The sequence below is a fragment of the Myotis brandtii genome, unplaced genomic scaffold (assembly GCF_000412655.1).
Source record: "Myotis brandtii unplaced genomic scaffold, ASM41265v1 scaffold5, whole genome shotgun sequence".
Taxonomy (NCBI): domain Eukaryota; kingdom Metazoa; phylum Chordata; class Mammalia; order Chiroptera; family Vespertilionidae; genus Myotis; species Myotis brandtii.
The window spans coordinates 2,012,639-2,034,301 of NW_005369060.1; the positions used below are offsets into that span (position 1 = coordinate 2,012,639).

Consider the following 21,663-nt stretch of genomic DNA (forward strand, 5'->3'; position numbering starts at 1 on the left):
GGGCTTCCTCCTTCCTTCCTTCCTGTTTCTTGCTTACGTACCTTAGAAAGGTCAGCCCCACTAGTGCCAAACTGTCCTGAATGTTAATCCAAGAATAGATAGAGCAGTTGCCTTCATCCCCACTACTGCTTATTATTTTATCATTCCTCTTCACCCCTTGTTAGATGATGCATATTATATGTCTATGCTATACATGCTAAACTGACAAATTCATAAGATTGATTGTTTGCCTCACTTCCAGACTGTGTATTGTTATTTTGACATCTTTATAATAAAAGCATTTTCTCATCCATACATTTCTTATCTACACAAACTCTAAATCTAAAATAAATGGAAAGGTGAAGGAAAGCCTATAGAAATTCCCACAGAGCAGAATAAATCAATTTCACTTTAGTCTCACCTCTTTATCCCCAAATACAGTCATTACACTACCTAGAACTGACATAAATAGGAGAAAGAAATGCATGAGAGAGGAGAGGCTGGGTGGAAGTACTATTATATGCCATTTTCATAGCTTTTAGCAATTTTACAACAGCGCTTACATATGCATTATAACACTTAATCCAGACTACATTTTGGTGTTGTAGATAATATTATTTATCTTCATTTTTCAAATAAGGAATGGAGGCTCAGAAACAAAGCCAACACTCAAACACAATCCATCTGACCCTTCCTTCTACTACACTGCTCCCCTACTGACTCAGACACTATGGACTTGTTCAAACAGGATGAGTTAAAATTATATATATAAATAGTGTAGGGTGGTATATCATCTCAATCCCTTTTGACCTTACCTGCAATCCTACACAGTGTTGTGAAGTCCTCATTAATATTTGCTTTAGTCACAGGTCCTTGTTACCACTAATTATTGTGTTTTATAGCCATTCAAAGCAGTAGTAATAACTATGTAGAACTGAGCAGATACCCTACTTGCCCCATTGTCTCAGAACAAACCTAATTTCCACACCTGAACCAAAAAATTAACTAGTTGTGATATTAAAAATTCAGGATCAAAATCAGGAAATTTTGCCATGTTTAATCTATCTGTAAAATATAAATACAAGATAACAAATGAGCCCAAGTTGGTCCTAGGATGTTCTCCCACTTGCATGGGTGTGTTTTCTGGGAAAATCAGTGTAGATGTAAAAAAAAAAAAAACTTCTCTAGCAATTCAATCTTTCCCAATCTCTTATGTCCTAGAGAATATGTTAAATTATTAAAAGAAGATAACTTTGATGGATATAGCTTTTTATTTTTTTAAATTATTGGACATCTCTAATATGCATGCAAAAATAGTGATAGTGGTAGAGCTACAGAGACCCTATGGACCAGGCCCATGGCAAATGAACAATAATTGGTCTTTGCTACCTTGCCTTGATGCTCCCTTTTTTCTCCATGTCTTGCTTTCTTCCCCATACTAACAGGCTGTAAATTTGACTCAGAACTTGAAGTTCCTAACTGAAACCACTTATGTCTACATAAATGTCACAGAAAGAATAAATCTATCTACCCTTGCCCTGATTTAATAGGTAAATCTCTAAAGGATTTTTAAATTATGTACAGTTATACTTTGTTGGGGGGAGTTTTTCTGTTTGTTTCTTTGGGGTTTTTTCCTTTGAGTTTTGTATTATTTTGTTGTTGTTATTGTTCGGTTTCTTTTTACTATTAAAATTCTATATATAGAGTTTAGTTATGGGAAAATTCCCAAGAATGACATAATGAGATTACACACAGTACACAAATACACATACACACTACATAATTTGAATCTAAATTCAAAGTAGTCAGGACCCAAGAGGAAAAATATAAGAGACACTGGAGAATAAACTAGACTTGCCATTGCAATTAATAAAGGTTTTATCTTTTCGTTCCTACCATATTGATATTTTTATCATATTAGTGATTATTCATCCTATAATACTATTTATTCTTTAACAGATAGAAGTACTACTGTTGCTTAAAGTTTTTATTGTGCATTACAAACAAATCTTCTATTTTAACCATTTAAAATTAATTGGGAACACAATATTTAAAGTTATCCAGTGGAAAGTATAGCGGAAGCAAGATGGCGGCGATATAGGCAGACGCGTCCCATTGCAACAATGGATAAATTTGAAATTTCATACATTGGGCTTCATGTTGGCTGTGTTCAGAACTTACATGGGTCATTTTGAAGTTCCATATTCACAACTAATGCTATACTGACTGCAAATAGGGTTGAGTGTGTGGCCATCAACAATTCATGTTAAATGGTTCAAACACCACATAACTGTCTTGACCTATCTCATTACTGCTCATTCCAAGTGGCCCAGTAATGCATTACAGATGCAACAATGTTATCAAAACACTATAGTGTCTGGTTCTTGTAAATAATATTTCTCACAAGAAAATTAAAACTGACAACTTAAGTTGGTGTGAAAAGGCACAACCTAGCAGTCTGAGATATCACTCTTTCTTTCTGACCTCAATCTATCATCCAATAACATTATGTTACCATAAGTGAACCGAGACTAAGATTTATGCATTCAGAAAATTGTTTAGCATTTCTAGAACAGCACATGTCATAATGATGTGCATGGAAACTTCTCTGATTTAGAAGGATCAACTTCAAGAGTCATTCTCACCCCGCTTAGGTAAAATAAGATTCTAACCTAGCCACACCTTATTAACTGAAAGTCTCAGAAAAACAGCCACTCATTTTCTTTCCTGGTTCTTTCCAGAGAGGTAATGAGACAGACAATATAAATAAAAGGGAATGGGCTATGGATCTCTACCTTGGGGAAGGTCCTAGAGAGAGGCTGATTTATTTTTTATTTTTTTGCTTTAAATTCTGTTTTCCCAGTGGCTTAGGAGAAAGTAGAGAGAAAAACTGTAAATCAAAATAAGAGAGAGAATTTCAGAAGATAGAAAATATCAGAATCCCTCAAAAGATTTTCTAGGTCAACTTCAGATTAATATAGTCATCTTAAATTAGAAAGGGAAGAGAACTGGTGCTGGGGAAAAGACAGAAATGATGGCCCTAACTCCGAAGGGGATACTCCACTTCTCCAGCACTTCTCAAGGCTGTGGCACATATAATCCACTGAGCCAGCAATGAATCAACAACCCAGAGCCCCGTGTGCACGGGGAGTTCAGGCCCTGGCTTGTGCCTGACTTAGCCTCAGCACCACAGCTGTTTGTCTCCCAAACTGAACTGAACTGGCTTGATATGTTTTACTAAGTAGCAGTCCCATTCCTCAAATGAGGAAAATCTGGCATTTGGTGTCTAAATCACAGACACCAGATAAATGATAAATGTCTCCTTTTCTCTCTGCTCTACAGGTGTGGCATATACTACAATAATTTCCTAAGAGCCTTTCAACCTCTCTCTTACATTAAGACATGATCATAAGTTTAACAAACAGTTCTAATCAAATAGATTAGACTCAAACTTTGTTCAGATAAAGAATTCAATGGCTTTAGTCTTTCCCGGTCCACATATGAGAGGTGAAGGACTTAACCTTTTTAAGCTTTTTAACTTCTTAGTATTTTTATCTTTCAGAAAACATAAATGCTGGTTTATATATTATTTTCAGAACAACAAATCATTATGTAAGATGAGCAACAGAACTGATGATTTTTGAAGCTACAGGTTACTTTCCCAATGCATGAAACCAAGGCATCTTACAAGACTCCTTTGTTAGAAATAAAATTTGTAAGAATGGTCTCATGACAAAAATAAAATTATGTGATGTTTCTGCAGCTATAGAGGAAGATGAAATATTTTATCCTTCTTATCTTGCTAAGATTGTCATCAGCAGTTAAAAATCCCAACAGTTTTATTGCTAGAATTTCATCAAGACAAAAATAAAGACTAGCTGAGAAGCTCAAAACTTACAAAATGAAAACAGGGAAAGGGCCAAGTGAGATTATTAATAAGTGAAAATGGGGGCCTGTAATGTTTTGCACCTTCATTGGACAACTCAGTAACATTGAAGTTAGAAAAATAATAATTGCTCGTATAAAAGCATCTTCATTGCATGGGAGAATTTTAATAATTTGCATGGATAAAGCTTCAAAAGTCTGACTTAACCACAAAATTTGAAGTTAACACATTAATTCTAGATATTTATTTCATTTAAAAGTTGGTATCTATATATATAAAAGCCTAAGCAACCGTTCGACTGTTTGACTGTTTGACCATTTGACCTATAGCTATGACATGCACAGATCACCAGGGGCAGATGCTCAATGCACAGGCATGGAAACATGGAACAGACTGATGAATCTCAGAGGGAAGGGGGGTGGGTGGAGGGCAGGAAGAAATTAACCAAAGATCTTATATGCATACTAGAGGCCCAGTGCATGGATTCATGCACCAGTGGGGTCCCTCAGCCTGGCCTGCAGGGATCGGGCCAAAATTGGCAGTCTGACATCCCTTGAGGGGTCCCAGATTGCGAGAGGGTGCAGGCCAGGCCAAGGGACCCCACCAGTGCACAAATCCATGCACCAGGCCTCTAGTAAATATATAAGGACTTCACCTAAAATATAAATAAAATTTTAATTCCATAAAGGTATTCTGCATTATATAAAAGGAATTAGGAATTAGTATGCAATTCTGAGAATCACAGCCCTTTCTAGACACATAGAATATTCAATTAACTATCTTGCAGAATTTTTAATGTGACATTGAAATGCTAAGCAGAGCATTAACATCAAGTATTCTTTATTAATTAATATTTTCCAGGACTGCACACACTGTCAGTTCTATAATAACGCTTTAGGGCAGTATTTATGGTTTGAGTTTCATTTCTCAACCCATATTAAAGGGTAGTCTTTAATTCTGACTAAGCTACCTTTCATAACCAATGAAGCATAGTTTCAAACAAAGGAAACATATTTGCTTAATATAAAAAGGAGAGTATTTTTTACTATATTATGAGAACTTATTACATAATTTCAAAATCAATAAGATGTTCCCAATTCCCAAAGCTGTGCTATAAGGAGTTATTACTTTAATGTGCTTTCTGGCTCATTTCTTCCCTATACAAAAAAAAAAAACAGGTCCTCCACCCCACTTACAGAGATCAAGCCAGCTCTGCACAAAAGTGCAATCAGCACAGTATTGAGGTACCCTAAAATAGAGTGTTGTTGAAGTCCCCAAAAACAAAAACTTAAACAAAAATAGGTGACACCAAATACTGGTGAAGAGCCAGGGTTGTAAAGTCAGAAAATCAGACAGTGCCTATCGAAATGCTGGTACTCACCAACTTACTAGCTCTATGATTTGGGGCAAGTTTACTTAACCCCTTTACGCCTCAGTTTCTTCATCTGTAAAATGGAAATAATGATAATAACCTATATCACAAGTCTTCTGTGAGAATTATGAGATAATGCAAATATAACTTTGAACTCAGTGCCTAGTCTCTAGGGAGTGATCAACAGATGTTTTATTTTTATTACATTAAAACTCTGGCCCTAACCAGTTTGGCTCAGTGGATGGAGCGTCGGTCTGTGGACTGAAAGGTCCCGGGTTCGATTCCGGCCAAGGGCATGTACCTTGGTTGCAGGCACATCCCCAGTGGGAGGTGTGCAGGAGGCAGCTGATCAATGTTTCTCTCTCATCGATGTTTCTAACTCTCTATCCCTCTCCCTTCCTCTCTGTAAAAAATCAATAAAATATATATTAAAGAGAAAAATAAAAAAAATAAAACTCTGATCAATCATATAGGGCCTATATTATAGGCACTTCTAAGCTCATTGTAACTATAGGATAATAAACAGGTTTGAACTTGTTTGTAGCTCCAATCAATTGGCAGAAGCTGTGTGGAGCATTTTATTAAGAACTAGAAGCCTGTTGCAGGAAGATTCCTGCAAGAATAGGGCTTCGCTCCTGTCTCTGCCACTGCTACCCCGCCCATCTCTGCCGCTTCTCTCCCACCCGTCTCCACTACCTCAGCTCCGTTGTTTGGCTTCCTTTTATGGTGTCTTCAGTCTTCGCTCCCAGCCAGTATATGCAAATTAGCCGCCATCTTTGTTGGAAGTTAATTTGCATATCACGCTGATTAGCCGATGGGAGGCATAGCGAAGGTACGGTCAATTACCATGTTTGTCTATTATTAGATAGGATAACCAATGAGGATTTTTGGTCAAGATGATGGAGTAGGTAAACTCTGTACTCATCACCTCAGACAATCACATCAAAATTACAACTAAATTATAGAACAGCCATCACTTATAACCACCTGAAGACTAGTTGAATAGAACTCCTATAACCAAGGATATAAAGAAGCCACATCTACAGTAGTAGGAGGGACAGAGAGGCGGACCAGACAGATGCCACACTCACAGTGTGGTGATTAAGAAATGGGAGGGAAATCTCTATTGCACATGTCCCCATCTCTGAGGAATGAGGGGTCCCAGCCTCACACCAGGCTCCCCATCCCAGGGCACCAGTGCCAGGAAGAAAAGTCTCCATATCATTTGACTGTGAAAACCAGAGAGGATTTTGCCAGAGAAAAACAAAAATCTGCTAGAGACCAAGATATTCCTCTCAAAGGGTCTGCACACAAACTCACTTGCTCACCAACTCTCTCACTCTAAGTTCCAGCACAGGGGCAGCAGCTCAAAAAGCACCAGAGACATATGGGGAGAAAGAAAATTGATTAACTTCATGGGGAAGTCTTCAAGGACAGGGTTGGGGGAGCTCTGGAGATCCAAGTGTGGGCAGGTACCATTGTTCTTTTGTGGAGCTCTTCTTCCTACCCAAACAACTGAGTGTGGGGTGGGTACCAAATCTGTGCTCTCCATTAACCTGGCTAGCACTATTCACCCTGCCCAGGTGATTCCTAGACTCCACCCAACCCAAGTCACTGACCTGGCCCAAGCCTCTTCCAGCAATTGTTCCACATATGTGGCCTATCTCAGCTCACTGTGGATTTTCCCAAAAATCTACAAAAACCTGCATGAGTGGTGGCTTCCCGAGGCTTGCACTGAAGTCTTTAAAAAAGATAAAATAGATCCTCAAATCACACACTGCTAGTGGCCACTCTCAGCTCACACTAGACTCTCTCAAAGTCCACAAACCCCAAACAAGCAGCACCCACCTCAGTATGCATTGTACCTCCTGCCAAATAGCCTTAAGCCCAGCATAAGTAGCAACCAGTCTCAACTCCCATCATGTGGCCCCAAGCCTGACATAAGTGACAGATAGTCTTGACCTGTAACATAGGTCCAACTAAGTTAGGGATGGTGAACATCCAGACTGAGAGCCATATAAGGCCCACAGAATCATTTGTCTGGCCCTGCCAAGGCATTAGAGGTGAGTTAAGTAAATATTTGACCAAATTTTTAAGTTGATAATTTTGTATGGCCCACAAATGATGTTATAAATATTTAACTAGCCCTTGGCAGAAAAAAGGTTCCCCACCTCTGAATTAAATGGTCACAAGCACAGCACAAGTGGCGCTGACCTCAGCTCACATCACAACATAAGCAGCAGCTAGCCCCAGTTCACAGCATAGCCTTTTCCAAGCTGCTGAAAGCCCAGCATAAGCAGCAACCAACTGCATTTCACATTGTAGCTCCTACCAAATGGTCCCAAGCCGGCACAAACAGTGGCAAATATTGGCCTGTACGAGAGCCCTTCCCAAGAGACTCCAGATCCAACACACCCAGTGGACAGTTTTAGCCAACACTAGAGCCCTACCCAACTAGCTTCACAACACACACATCTGAAGAGCAACCTTAGCTGGTACCAGAGCCCTGCTAAAGACATTCATGCTCCTTGGGGTCAGCCATTGCCCAACAGCTTGTCTGCTACAGTCATAGCAGCCATCACAGCCAGTAAGTCAGAGGGTCAACCACATTAACTGATGTGCCAGCATCAATCAAGGCATAATTACAATGGGAGGACACACACAACACATACAGGGGACACCAATGGGGCACCTAGCTAAGGTGCCCAGGAAGCCTGCACCATTGGGCCCCACAGGACACCTTATATATAAGGCCACTCTGTCAAGACCAGATATATCATATTACCTAATATATCAAAACAAACACAAGAAGTCAGTCAAAATGAGCACTCAAAAATCATATCCCAAATGAAAGAATAGGACAAAAAACTAAACAAAATGAAGACAAGCAGTCTACAGAGTTCAAAATACTGGCTATAAAGATGCTCAATGAGCCCTGGCCAGCTTGGCTCAGAGTATAGAGCGTCAGCCTGCGGACTGAGGGGTCCCAGGTTAGATTCTGGCACGTGCCTGGGTTGCGGGCTCGTTCCCCAGTGGGGGGTGTGCAGGAGGCAGCCAATCGATGATTCTCTCTCATCATTGATGTTTCTATCTCTCTCTCCTTCTCCCTTCCTCTCTGAAGTCAATAAAGAAATATTTTTTTTTTAAAAAAAAAAAAGATGCTCAGGCAACTTGGGACAAGAATAGATGAACTTGCCCTAGCTGATTTGGCTCAGTGGATAGAGCGTCGGCCTGAGGACTGAAGGGTCTCAGGTTCGATTCCAGCCAAGGGCACATGCCTGGGTTGCAGGCTCGATCCCCAGTGGGGGGCGTGCAGGAGACAGCTGATCAATGATTCTCCCCCATCATTGATGTTTCTATTTCTCTATCCCTCTCCTTCCTCTCTAAAATCAATAAAAATATATTTTTTTAAAAAAAGAATAGATGAACTCAGACAGAACTTCAACAAAGAGAAAATATAAAAAAGAGCCAGTCAGAACTGAAGAATGTAATAACTGAAATGAAGAATATACTAGAGGGGCCCTAACCGGTTTGGCTTAGTGGATAGAGCATCGGCCTGTGGACTGAAGGGTCCCAGGTTCAATTCCAGTCAAGGGCATGTACCTTGGTTGTGGGCACATCCCCAGTAGGGGGCGTGCAAGAGGCAGCTGATCGATGTTTCTCTCTCATCAATGTTTCTAACTCTCTATCCCTCTCCCCTCCTCTCTGTAAAAAATCAATAAAATATATTTTTTTAAAAAGAATATACTAGAGGGAATCAACATCAGATTAGATGAAGCAGAGGATTGAATCAGCAATCTGAAATACAAGGTAGCAGAAAAAAACACAATCAAAATGACAAAAAGATAAAAGAACCTATGAACCAGGAGGTCACGGTTAGATTCCCAGTCAGAATACATGCCCCAGTTGTGGGCCTGGTCCCCAGGATAGGGCATGCAAGAGGCAGCCAATCAATTATTCTTTCTCATCATTGATATTTCTATATCTCTCTCCCCCTCCCTTCCTCTCTGAAATCAATAAAAATATTTTTTAAAAGAATTTTTAAAATGAAGATAGTTTAAGGGACCTCTGGGAGAACATCAAGCATAGCAACATTCATACCATAGGAGTACCAGAAGGAGAAGAGAGAAACAAAGGGATTGAATACCTATTTGAAGAAATAACTACAAAATTCCTTAAGCTGGTGAAGAAAAAAGGCATAAAAGTCCAGGAAACACAGAGAGTCCCTAACAAGATGAACCCAAAGAGGCACACACAAAGATACATCATAATTAAAATGGCAAAGGTTAAAGCCAGAATCTTGAAAGCAGCAAGTGAAATAGTTAGTTACCTACAAGGGAGGTCCCATAAGACTGTCAGAAGATTTCTCAACAGAAATTTTGTAGCCTAGATAGAATTGACATGAAATAGTCAAAGTGATGAAAAGAAAGGACCTACAACCAATATTGTTCTAAAGAGTTTCACAGACAAGAAAAAGCCTAAAGAGATTCATCACCACTAAACCAGTATTACAAGCAATGTTAAAGGAACTTCTTTAAAAAGAATAGAAAAGATCGATAATATGGATAAGAAAATATAAAAAAGAAAAAATTTCTTCCTGACAAAAGCACTTAGTGAAAGCAGTGGATCAACCAAAAGTAAAGCTAGAATAAAGGTTAAAAGACAAAAGAAGGAAAATCATGTGTAATTACAACAATAAATTAAGGGATAAACAAAAAAGAATTTAAAAAGAATGACAGAAACATAAATGTGGAAGGGTGAGTAGAAATTGTAGTGTTCGAACTTAAGCAACCATCAACTTAAAACATGCTGTTCAAACATAAGCAACTATCAACTTAAAATAGGCTGCTGTTAACATAGCTTGGTATATCTGAAGAACATGACAACCACAAACCAAAAATCTATAAGAAATACACAAGAAATAAAAAGAAATGAATTTAAACATAACACTATAGAAAGTCATTAACATACAAGAGAAGTAGCAAGAAAATGAGAAAGGAATGGAGAACTACAAAGCAATAAAAAAACAATTAATAAAATGGCAACAAATAAAACCAATTAGGAATCATAAAACTCCCAACAAACAAAAGTCCTGGACTGGATGGCTTCACAGGTGAACTTTACCAAACATTCAAATAAGAATTAATTTATCTATTCTTCTCAGACTATTCAAAAAACAATTGAAGAGGAAGGAAGGATCCCAAACTCAGGGCATAATGCCAACATTACCTGATACTAAAACTAAATAAAGATATTACAAAAAAAGTATAGGCCAATATCCCTGATGAGCATAGATACAAAAATCCCCAACAAAATATTAACAAACTGAGTTAAGCAATCCATTAAAAACAACATACATATAATCAATGGGGTTTATTCCAGAGATTCAAAGTTGGTTCAATATGCACAAATCAATTAACATGATATACCACATAAACAAAATGAAAAATAAAAATCATATGACCACAGATGAAACTAGACTGCAATTTGTTCCCATACACAAAAATTAACTCAAAAAGATCAAAGACCTAAATATAAGACCTGAAACAATAAATTATGTACAAGAAAACATAGGCACCATAACTTATGAGCCTTGGTCTTAGAGAGGATTTTATGAATTTGACCCCAAAGGCAAGGGAAGTAAAAGCAAAAAAAATAAAGGGGACCATGTCAAACTAAAAAGCTTCTGCACAGCAAAAGAAGCCATCAATAAAACAAAAAAGCAATTAATCAAATGGGAAAAAATATTTTCAAACAACAGCTCCAACAAAGAACTAATGTCCAAAATATATAAAAGACTAATACAACTCAAAAACAATAAATGAACAACAAAAAAACAAACAATCTAACTTAAAAATGGGCAAAGGACCTGAATAAACATTTCTCCAAAGAGGACATATGAGACGATGTTCAACATCACTAATCATCAGAGAAACGCAAACTAAAACCACACTGAGATATCACCTCACATTGACAAAATGGCTATCACCAATAAATCAACAAATAAAAAGTATTGATATGGGTGTGGAGTAAAGGGAACCCTCATGCATTGTATGTGGTTTGTAAATTGGTGTAGCCTCTATGGAAAGCAGTAAGGAGGTTCCTCAAAAAAATTAAAAATAGAACTACCATATGACTCAGCAATTCTACTTCTCGGTATTTATCCAAAGAAATTCAAAACACTAAGTTGAAAAGATATATGCATCCTTAAGTTCATTGCAGCATTATTTATAACTAGAGGCCTGGTGCACAAAAATTTGTGCACTTGGGGGGGTCCCTCAGCCCGGCCTGTGCCCTCTCGCAGTCTGGGACCCCTCAGGGATGTCCACCTGCTGACTTAGGCCCGCTCCCCAGACGATCAGGCCTAAGCTGGCAGTCAGACATCCCTCTGGCAGCCCGGGAGCCCTCGAGGGATGTCCACTTGCCAGCAGGGAGCAGGCCTAAGCTGCAGTTGGACATCCTTAGCACTGCTGAGGAGGCAGGAGAGGCTCCCACCACCACCGCTGTCCTGGCAGCAGTCAGCTTGGCTTGTGGCTGACCAGAGATCCCCCTGTGGGAGTTCACTGACCACCAGGGGGCAGCTCCTGCATTGAGTGTCTGCCCCCTGATGGTCAGTGTGTGTTATAGTGACCAGTCATTCCCAGTCTTTCTGCTGTTTGGGTCAATTTGCATATTACCCTTTTATTATATAGAATAGAGGCCTGGTGCATGGGTGGGAGCCGGTTGGTTTGCACTGAAGAGTGTCCTGATCAGGGTGGGGGTCCCACTGGGGTGCCTGGCCAGCCTGGGTGAGGGGCTGAGGGCTGTTTTCAGGCTGGCCACATCCCCTTCATGGTGGGGGTCCCCACTTGGGTGCCTGGCCAGCCTGGGTGAGGGGCTGATGGCTGTTTTCAGGCTGACCACAGCCCCTTCAGGGTTGGGGGTTCCCTCTGGGGTGCCTGGCCAGCTTGGGTGAGGGGCTGATGGCTGTTTGCAAGCTGGTTAAACCCCCCAGTGGAGACCCTCACCCCATGGGGGTTTGGCCAGCCTGGGTGAGGGGCTGAGGGCTGTTTTCAGGCTGGCCACATCCCCTTCATGGTGGGGGTCCCCACTTGGGTGCCTGGCCAGCCTGGGTGAGGGGCTGATGGCTGTTTTCAGGCTGACCACAGCCCCTTCAGGGTTGGGGGTTCCCTCTGGGGTGCCTGGCCAGCTTGGGTGAGGGGCTGATGGCTGTTTGCAAGCTGGTTAAACCCCCCAGTGGAGACCCTCACCCCATGGGGGTTTGGCCAGCCTGGGTGAGGGGCTGAGGGCTGTTTTCAGGCTGGCCACATCCCCTTCATGGTGGGGGTCCCCACTTGGGTGCCTGGCCAGCCTGGGTGAGGGGCGGGGGTACAGTCAATTTGAATGTTTCTCTTTTATTAGATTAGATAACTAAGATATGGAAGCAACCTAAGTATCCATTGATGGATGGGATAAAGAAGATTTGGTACACAGTCTACACAATTAAATACTACTTAGCCATAAAAAGGAATTAGTTCTTGCCCTGACTGGTTTGGCTCAGGGGATAGAGCGTTGGCCTGCAGACTGAAGGGTCCCAGGTTCGATTCCGGTCAAGGGCATGTACCTTGGTTGCGGGCATATCCCCAGTGGGGAGTGTGCAGGAGGCAGTTGATTGATGTTTCTCTCTCATCAATGTTTCTAACTCTCTATCCCTCTCCCTTCCTCTCTGTAAAAAATCAATAAAATATTTTTTTAAAAAAAGAATTAGTTCTTGCCCTTTAGGACAAGGATGGACCTCAGTCAAATAGAGAAAGACAAATATCATATGATTTCACTTACATGTAGAATCTAAAAAACAAACTAAATGAACAAACAAAGCAAAAACAAACTCATAGATACAAGAAAGTAAACTAATGGTTGCCAGAGGGGAGGGGATTTGGGGGATGGGGGATAAAGGTGAAAGGAATTAAGTACAAATTAGCAGTTTATAAAAATAGTCACGGGATGTAAAGTACAGCATAGAGAATATAGTCAATAACATTGTAATAACTATGTATGGTGTCAGATGTGTACTAGACTTACCAGGGTGCTCACTTTGTGAGGTATATAAATGTCTAATCACTATGTGTACACCTGAAACTAATATAATATTTTATTCAGCTGTAACTGTAAAATATATCTTTTTAAAAGAATAACCAAAGAAGCATCATATGAAACCAAAGAAAGATTACATGTGCTTAATAAAAGAAGGGGTGTTTTTAATATAACAATGTCATACAAAATTTCAAAATCAGTGAGATTTTCTAAATGTGAGGGTGGACTCAGGAGGAAAAAGTTCAATTATTATTTTCTGCTATAGGTCTAGAATGGTGTAATTGTGTTTTTCTATCCTTGGTACAGGTATGTATTCGTTGTCAAATAAGTAATATTTCCCATTGGTGAAATTTTTTGCTTTTCACTTAGTTTACCTTCGTGTAAATAGTAAAATCCATCCACAGGTGTGAAGGAATGACTGTGAGCAGTTCCACAGAAAATTATTAAATCAGCTTTGGTCCAGAATATCCCAATTCAATCTGCCAATGCAACACAACCAAGAATGTTTGAATAACTGCCAGATCATCACGAGAAATGCTTAGCCTTTAAAATGAATATATCTGTATAAACATTAGGTGAAATAGTTTTACATATTGAAAAATAATGTATATGTTCCTTGTTGCAATGTGTGAGGGAAGCTGGAAATCACTTGCATTAAGGTATTTTGAAACAGTGGTAACTTTTTTTCAAGAAATGAAATAAACATTGAAAAGCAATAAGCCACAAGCTCCATTCTACAACCCTGATGCCAACTTCCTTAGTATAAAAATGGGTATGATTTTAGAAAAGTAAGCAATGCAAAAAATATATAATTTTAGAGCAATTTTAAAAACAGCTTGTCTGCTAAACTCATATTACATAAATTCATTAGATTTGCAAAAGATGTTTTTCAACAGTTCAAATTGAATCCTATTCAATATTTATGTTCTGCTGCAGAGAATGTATCAAAATATGGATTTTGTTACCATTAAAGTAGCATAGTTAATATAGTATCAAATAAGGTATGAAAGATTAAGCCAGGTTCTCCAAAATATCTACATAATCAAATACTCACATAATATGTTTACCAACTGAAAGTTATTGCTAATTCTATCCCCACATACAGGGTAATAAAGAAGTTTTATTAGAGTACAATGCTACCATAATTTGGCTAATAGGAACTTTCTTTTAAATTTTCTTTTATGTTGTAACATATCTTTTTTGGTGAGTGAGCAGAACATTTCTACTTTCACCTACAAATTAATATTTTCTTCATGAATGGTCCTATGAAGTACTTATTATAAAACCTGTAGTCTAAGGAAGTTTTATGCAATGCTTTTCATTATGTTATTATTTTTTTAAAAAGAAAACCCTTGCATATTAACATTAGAATGATTCTACCTAAGAATCATATAACTTAAGGTTGGAAGACTGCTTAAAGCAGTAGTTGACAACGTTTTTACCACTAAGGAGCCCTTTTTAATTTTATCTAATAAAATTCATGTTTTGAAAGTTTTTCTGTATAAAAAAAAGCATTTAGAAAAGTGATTAATTTTCCCACTTTTTTAAAATATGTTTTTATTGATTTTAGAGAGAGAGAGGAAGGGAGAGGGAGAGAGAGATAGAAACATTGATGAGAGAGAATCATCAGTTGGCTGCCTCCTGCATGCCCCCTGCTGGGGATCAAGCCCACAACCCGGGCATGTGCCCTGACCCCTTGGTGCATGGGTCAACACTCAACCACTAAGGCACACCAGCCAGGCAATTTTCCCCCTCTTGATAAATATATGGAAATATAAATGCCCACTTCCCAATGGGCTTTAGGAATACTAAACATAGTTCATGAGCCAGTGTGAGCATAGTGTGCTGATAAAAGTGTGATTTCTGGAACCAGATGCCTAGATTCAATCCTAGATCCACCACTTAGTTTTGTGATCTGTGCTTGTTTCCTCAATAGTATCCTATATAATAAATTGGTAGTATGCAAATTAACCCTCACACCCTCACAAGATGGCTGCCTACAACCAGGCTGGCAGGGGGGTTAGTGAGGGACAACTAAACGACTGAACAGCAGGCTGCATGGGGTAACCAGGCTGGCAGGGGGGTTAGAGAGGGACAACGAAACGACTGAACAGCAGGCTGCGTGGGGCAACCAGGCTGGCGGGGGGGGGGGGGGTTAGTGAGGGAGGCAGGTGAGCGATTAGGAGCCAGCGGTCCAGGATTGTGAGAGGGATGTTCCAGATTGGAGAGGGTGCAGGCTGGGCTGAGGGGGCCCCGCCCCCATGCACAAATTTTGTGCACTGGGCCTCTAATAATGGGAATAATGAGAGTAACTACCTTATAGGAATAAATACTAATACATGTAAAATCTTAAAATAATGCCTGGCAGACAGTACTGTTCACTAAGTGTTAATCATTATATTAAGACAGTATTACCCTTGTAGTCCTTATGGAGGGAACTATCTTTGGAACTTATCTAGTCTAAGTGTCCACACAAGTATCCTTTCCTATAACAATCTTGACTGACAGCCATCCATTCCTTTCTTGAATATGCTCAACCAATAGGTCATGTCAACTATCTATTGCCACAATAGTAGTATAAAACAAACCACCTATAAGTATTTATTTAGCTCATAATAAATAAAATGGGTCAGCAATTTAGACTGGGATTGCCTGGGCAATTCTGGACTCAGTTGTATCCAACTCAGATGTCTAAAGGTCAGTTAGCCCTCAGCTGATGTTGGGGTCCAGCCCCAGCAGGTCCAGGGGTTCCCAGAGGTGTGGACGGAGTCAGTGAAGAAGGAATGACATGGAGACAGCGTTCAGTTGATCAGCATAGCCAGGTTCTCTCGCCAGGTTCTCTAGCCAGGTTCTCCAGCCAGGTTCTCCAGCCAGGTTCTCCAGCCAAGTTCTCTCTTTATTCTCCTGTTACATCTGTATTTATACCATTTGATTTTAATCCTATCTATTCTATTCCAAAGGTTAGGGCGTTTGTTATCTCCATTCCAAAGTCACTACTCTACTGTTCTGTTAAGCTACAAGGAAGTAACTGAAGGAGATTATCCTAAGTAAAGATTATGTAACTTAAGCATGATTGTTCATAGTTAAGGTGATTAACTACCCTCCTGGTACTTAGTTAAGGGGTTTTACTGATTTATTCCCTTCCTTAGTCCTATTAATCCCTAACTCCAGGGAAAAATCCCCACCTGGGGAAACAACCTTTCTCAGGGAGGTGGTCCTGGTTAAAACACATAGCGCTAAGAGGGGGAGCAAACATATGCCATATACACCAGGTCCCTTGAAACATAAGCTTTGTAGATGTTTCTTCCCTGCAGTGACTGTGTCAAGCAGCAAGGGTGGACCGGCTTCTGGCAAGCTGAGTTAGAAAGGCCTCAACTGGAATGACTAGGATGATTCGCCCCACCCATGTACATCTAATTCTCCAATAGTCTAACAAGCATGCTTTCATGGTGCTGGCAAAGGTGTAGGAGAAAATAAACCCCAATGTGCAAGCCTACTTCACATCCATTACCATCCCATTGGCAAAGCAAGTCACATGGTTCAGCCCAGAGTTAAGAAGCAGCAGATCAACCTTCCAATCATGGGAGGGACTCCTAAGTTACATGGCAAGGGATGTGCATACAAGCATGTTGGAAAGTTGGGTCATCACTATCATCACACATAGGGAGCTCATTAGATCAAAAGGCAGTCCTTTGCAATTATCAGACAGATATACTCGGAGTGGAGCCTAAACTTCCCTCTAAATTCTCTAAATTCTCTGATTTGTTCTAGTTAATTATCTGGAGCCACAACTGTGTAAGTCTAATCATTCTTCCACATGACATTAAGTGCCACTAAAATATTTGATGAGGTTCCTCATAAATCATAAGTTTTGCAAGCCAAAAAAAAAGCACTCAGTTCCTTCTATTGTATTTCATATCATTTGAAAAATGATCTTGCTTTATGTCAATATTCCCTTTAAATCATTATATTTTACATGTGCCAGATACAGTCTGATGTTACTTCTATTATTCAGGGAACTACACATCTATTAATGCATTTTAAAAATAGCACAGGCTTTTTTGGCTATCATACCACTCTGTAAACTCAGACTGAGTTTGAGTTCAAATAAAATCCCCAGGTGTTTTGCATGAACTACTGTTCAGGAAAGTTCCTCTTACTTTAAATTTCCCACTGACCCAATAACAGACTTTCCTGAGCATATGATTTAGTTGACAACAAATCAACATAACATCATCATGGTTTTCTTGTTGCCAACTTGAAGTGGCATGTTTATAAACTCACTGATCAGCCTGTCCCAAATGTTGGTCCCTAGTCAATTGCCTACCATCTACTGCCAAAGCACTTACCATGTTGTGCTGTGAAGTATTTGTCTTTACATCTGTCTTCTCTATGAGCTCCAATGGGCAGCAATTACATCCAACTCATCTTTATATTTCCAGTAATATATGGCATTTTGTTGAACAAGTGAATGAATGAATGCAAGACATTCTTCACCACCCTGCATCATCCCTATCCCCTTCTCCTCACTCCCACCTGTCCAGCAGACTGACTCTGCAACGATTGCATAGGCAAAAGTTTGACTTGGTGCGTGTCTTACTATGATTATTTCTCCTTCTGTCACTATTTCTCTCTCGTTGCAAGCACCTACTTTGTGTCCCAATGTCCACTGTACCTCTGTCTCCTTTAAGATGCCCATGAACATCGGCAGAAATCATTAAACACAGAATAGCTTCTACCAGGTCCCTAACAAGTAGTTGACAAGTCTCTGCATGAATATTTGAGCTTTTAGTGATGGTGAACTTCCTCCTAAAGCAGCATCTCCACTTTCAGGTAACTCTTTATCCAAAATATCCCACTCTCTCCAACACTCTCTTGGGCTTCTAGTTCTGCCTCTGAGGCTTTCTGGAATAAATGTAAGTCTTCTATGTGACAATCTCAGCTATTTAAAGAGAGAATCAAGTCAATCTAAGTTTGTCTCCTCCATTATATACATTTTTCCATTATTTCAACTATACCTTGTAGATGTGGCTTCAGCTCACTTTTCTCTGGATACACTCCAGTTGGTAAAAGTCATTTTTAAAAAGTAATGCCCAGAACTAAACACTACCAGATTGTTTTACAGGGAAGAGAGACTCTTATTTCCTTGTGATAGGACCAGTGACTGCATTACTACTTTATTTTTCAACTACATCAGACTATTGACTTAACTTTAGAGCCAACAACAACCGTAAGATGTTTTCAATGTAATATATTGCCCACAGGGGTTTTGTTATAGTTTTTAAACCTAAGTACAGCATTTTATTCTTAGTGTTGGGAAATTTCACTTTCTTAGATTTAACCTTCCATCTCCCATTCCAGCTAATCAGGATTACTTAAATTTTAACTCTATCATTTGACATATTAGCTATGTCTCCCAGTTTAATAAGTATGTTATTTTAATAATATAATTGTTACATGTTAAATCTAATATTTCAAACAACATTACCAGAGATATACCTTAGGTACTATTTAACCAAATGGAACTGCCATTTGACCCAGTGATCCCACTTCTAGTGTAAGAATGTAAGAAACCCGAAGCACCAATCAGAAAGAATGTATGCACCCCTATGTTCATAGCAGCACAATTTACAATAGCTAAGATCTGTAAACAGCCCAAGTGTCCATCAGTAGATGATTGGATGAAAAAGCTGTGGTACATTTATACCATGGAATACTATGCAGCAGTAAAAAAATAAAAATAAATAAAAATAAAAAAAACAAGAAGCATTTCTTACCCTTTGAAACAGCATGGAGGGACCTGGAGAGTATCATGCTAAGTGAAATAAGTTAGTCAGAGAAAGCCAAGTATCACATGATCGCACCCATATGCAGAATCTAAGTAACAAAATAAACTGATGAACGAAGTGGATCCAGAGACAGGGAAGCATGGAACAGAGTTCAGAATCTCAGAGGGAAGGTGGGGTAGGGCGGGTGGGTGAGAGATAATCAATCAAAGATCTTGTATACATATAAGCATAACCCATGGACACAAACAGTAGGGTGCTGGTGCAGGGGTTGGGGAAAGGGGTGGGCTGAAGGGGTCAATGGGGGAGACAGGGGGACATATGTAATACTTTCAACAATAAAGAATTCTTTTTAACAAAAGAAAGAAATGGTGTCACAGGAGGTTTCACCAATGGGGAGTTGCCACCAGATGGCAACAGAGATTCTTGGAATCTAATTTTCCTGAGCAAGTTTAAGAAAGGTCCACCTAGGGCTCATTTCTGATTGCAGCAGTTCTTATGACAAGTGCTGTTTCAGATGCTGGCTGACTTAGAAATCATGGTCATATTACATTTGGGGATACCATAATATAACATGTGAATTATACTCCTTTTATGAATGCCTGGGTTTTGTTTTTAATTGATAGGGATTTTTACTGAGATTAAAAATTATTTTAAAATATGAAAGATGCAGTAAAATTAATATAACCAATTGGAGGGAATTTTGATATTTACTAAAATTAAAAATGAGAGCTTTCCAACTTGGGCCTGGCAATAATGACTCCCATAAAGAAGGGCGATGATGCCGAAACCGGTTTGGCTCAGTGGATAGAGCGTCTGCCTGCGGACTCTAACTCTTTATCTCTGTCCCTTCCTCTCTGTAAAAAATCAATAAAATATAAAAAAAAAAAAGAAGGGCGATGAGAAGAAGAAGGGACATTCTGCCATCAAGGAGGTAGTGACCAGCAAATACACCATCAACCTTCATAGGCACATTCATGGAGTGGGTTTCAAAAAGTGTGCCCCTCAGGCACTCAAAGAGATCTGGAAATTTGCCAGGAAGGAGATGGGAGCTCCAGATGTGTGCTTTGACACCAGGCTCAACTAAGCTGTCTGGGCCAAAGGAATAAGGAATGTCCCACACTGTAAAGGTGTGGTTGTCCAGAACACATAAGGAGGATGAAGATTCACCAAACAAGCTCTATATGTTGGTCACCTACATACCTGTCACCACTTTCAAAAATCTACAAACAGCTAATATGGATGAGAACTAACTGCTAACTGTCGAATAAAGTTATAAAACTGCCCCAAAAAAGTCCCATTTCCCGTAGTCCAGCCATAGAAGAAGTGTAGCTGTGGTTTCAAAAAAGCTAGAAGCAAAGTCAGTGTCCAGAGTTTCCTTTCCGTGTTGGAGCTGTGTCTAGCTCAGCAGCAAGCTAGTTACAGTCCATTAGTCCATTGTGTGTGGGGGTCCATGTGGGTGAATGCAGGGAAGCGGGAGCAAAAGAGCCCCAAAGTCACACTAGTCACACAAATCCCAAGAGAGCCAAGAGTACAAGAGAGCAAACTCCTTTGTTTAGGGGTTTATGTATCTCAACTCTTCCCACCCTTCTGGCCAACCGTCTCTGTTCCCAGGTATGATTGACAGGCGAGTATCTTTCCTATGTCATACCAACATGACGGGGCATGAGTCTATCTTCCCTTTGTCCAGTCCCCTCCCCCGACTGTTTTGCAGGGAACATACCTATAATGTCCAGCCTTTGCGTTGCTCCTTTCCTATCATTAATAATTAGCTATTTACAATGGTATCATTTCTGTCTTTGTCTTTCTCTGTAGCACATTTGCAGAATTTCATGTCATTTGTTGTCTTACATATGCTTAAATAGGCAACATTGTCCAGACATTATTTGCTCTAATACAGTGCTTTGCAATCATTTGTATTTCTTTATACATAGTCTTTCATTAAGATTATACCAGAAGGTTTAACTCTTGAAGGGGACAAAAGTTTGGCCACCCTGAAGCTGCCTTCTAGGGAAAAAAAAAAAGCTCAGAAAGAACCTTTAACCCTCCCCTGCATAAGAGATTTAGATGGAAAGGCTTACTCTAGGAAGGGAATCTTGGGATGTTGCCTTAGGCTAATTTAGATTAAGTATGGTAAATAGGAGGGCTTCAGGCTGGGGCCTGTTAGCGTGATATCCCGTGTCCAATTGTTTCTGAGTTGTCTAACAGGAATTCGCCTGCCAGGTGTGTTCCACCCTTCAACTACCTGCAAATCTCCAATTTTCACTTCTGAAGTCTAATATCCCACTCTCCACCTCTATCCTTTGTCCAAAATGTCATATATACTTAATACTGCCTCACTATCTGTGGCATTTCCATGCATATGTAAATTCCCGATGTGCATACATTAAAATTGATTTTTCTCCTGTTAATTTATTAGCCCACCCAGAAGAACTTTGAAGGTGGGAAGAAAAGTATTTTTCTTAGCCCCCAAACCCTGTTAATGTCTACCACAGAGAAGAAAATAATCCTGTATAATAAAAGGGTAATATGCAAATCGACCGAATGGTGGAAAGACCAGAATGCCC

At 39.7% G+C, this 21,663-nt stretch overlaps 1 pseudogene; it reads left to right on the top strand.

Annotated features, from left to right (window-relative positions):
* Positions 1–19,877: 19,877 nt before the first annotated feature.
* Positions 19,878–20,349, top strand: LOC106727903 (annotated as a pseudogene).
* Positions 20,350–21,663: the final 1,314 nt, after the last annotated feature.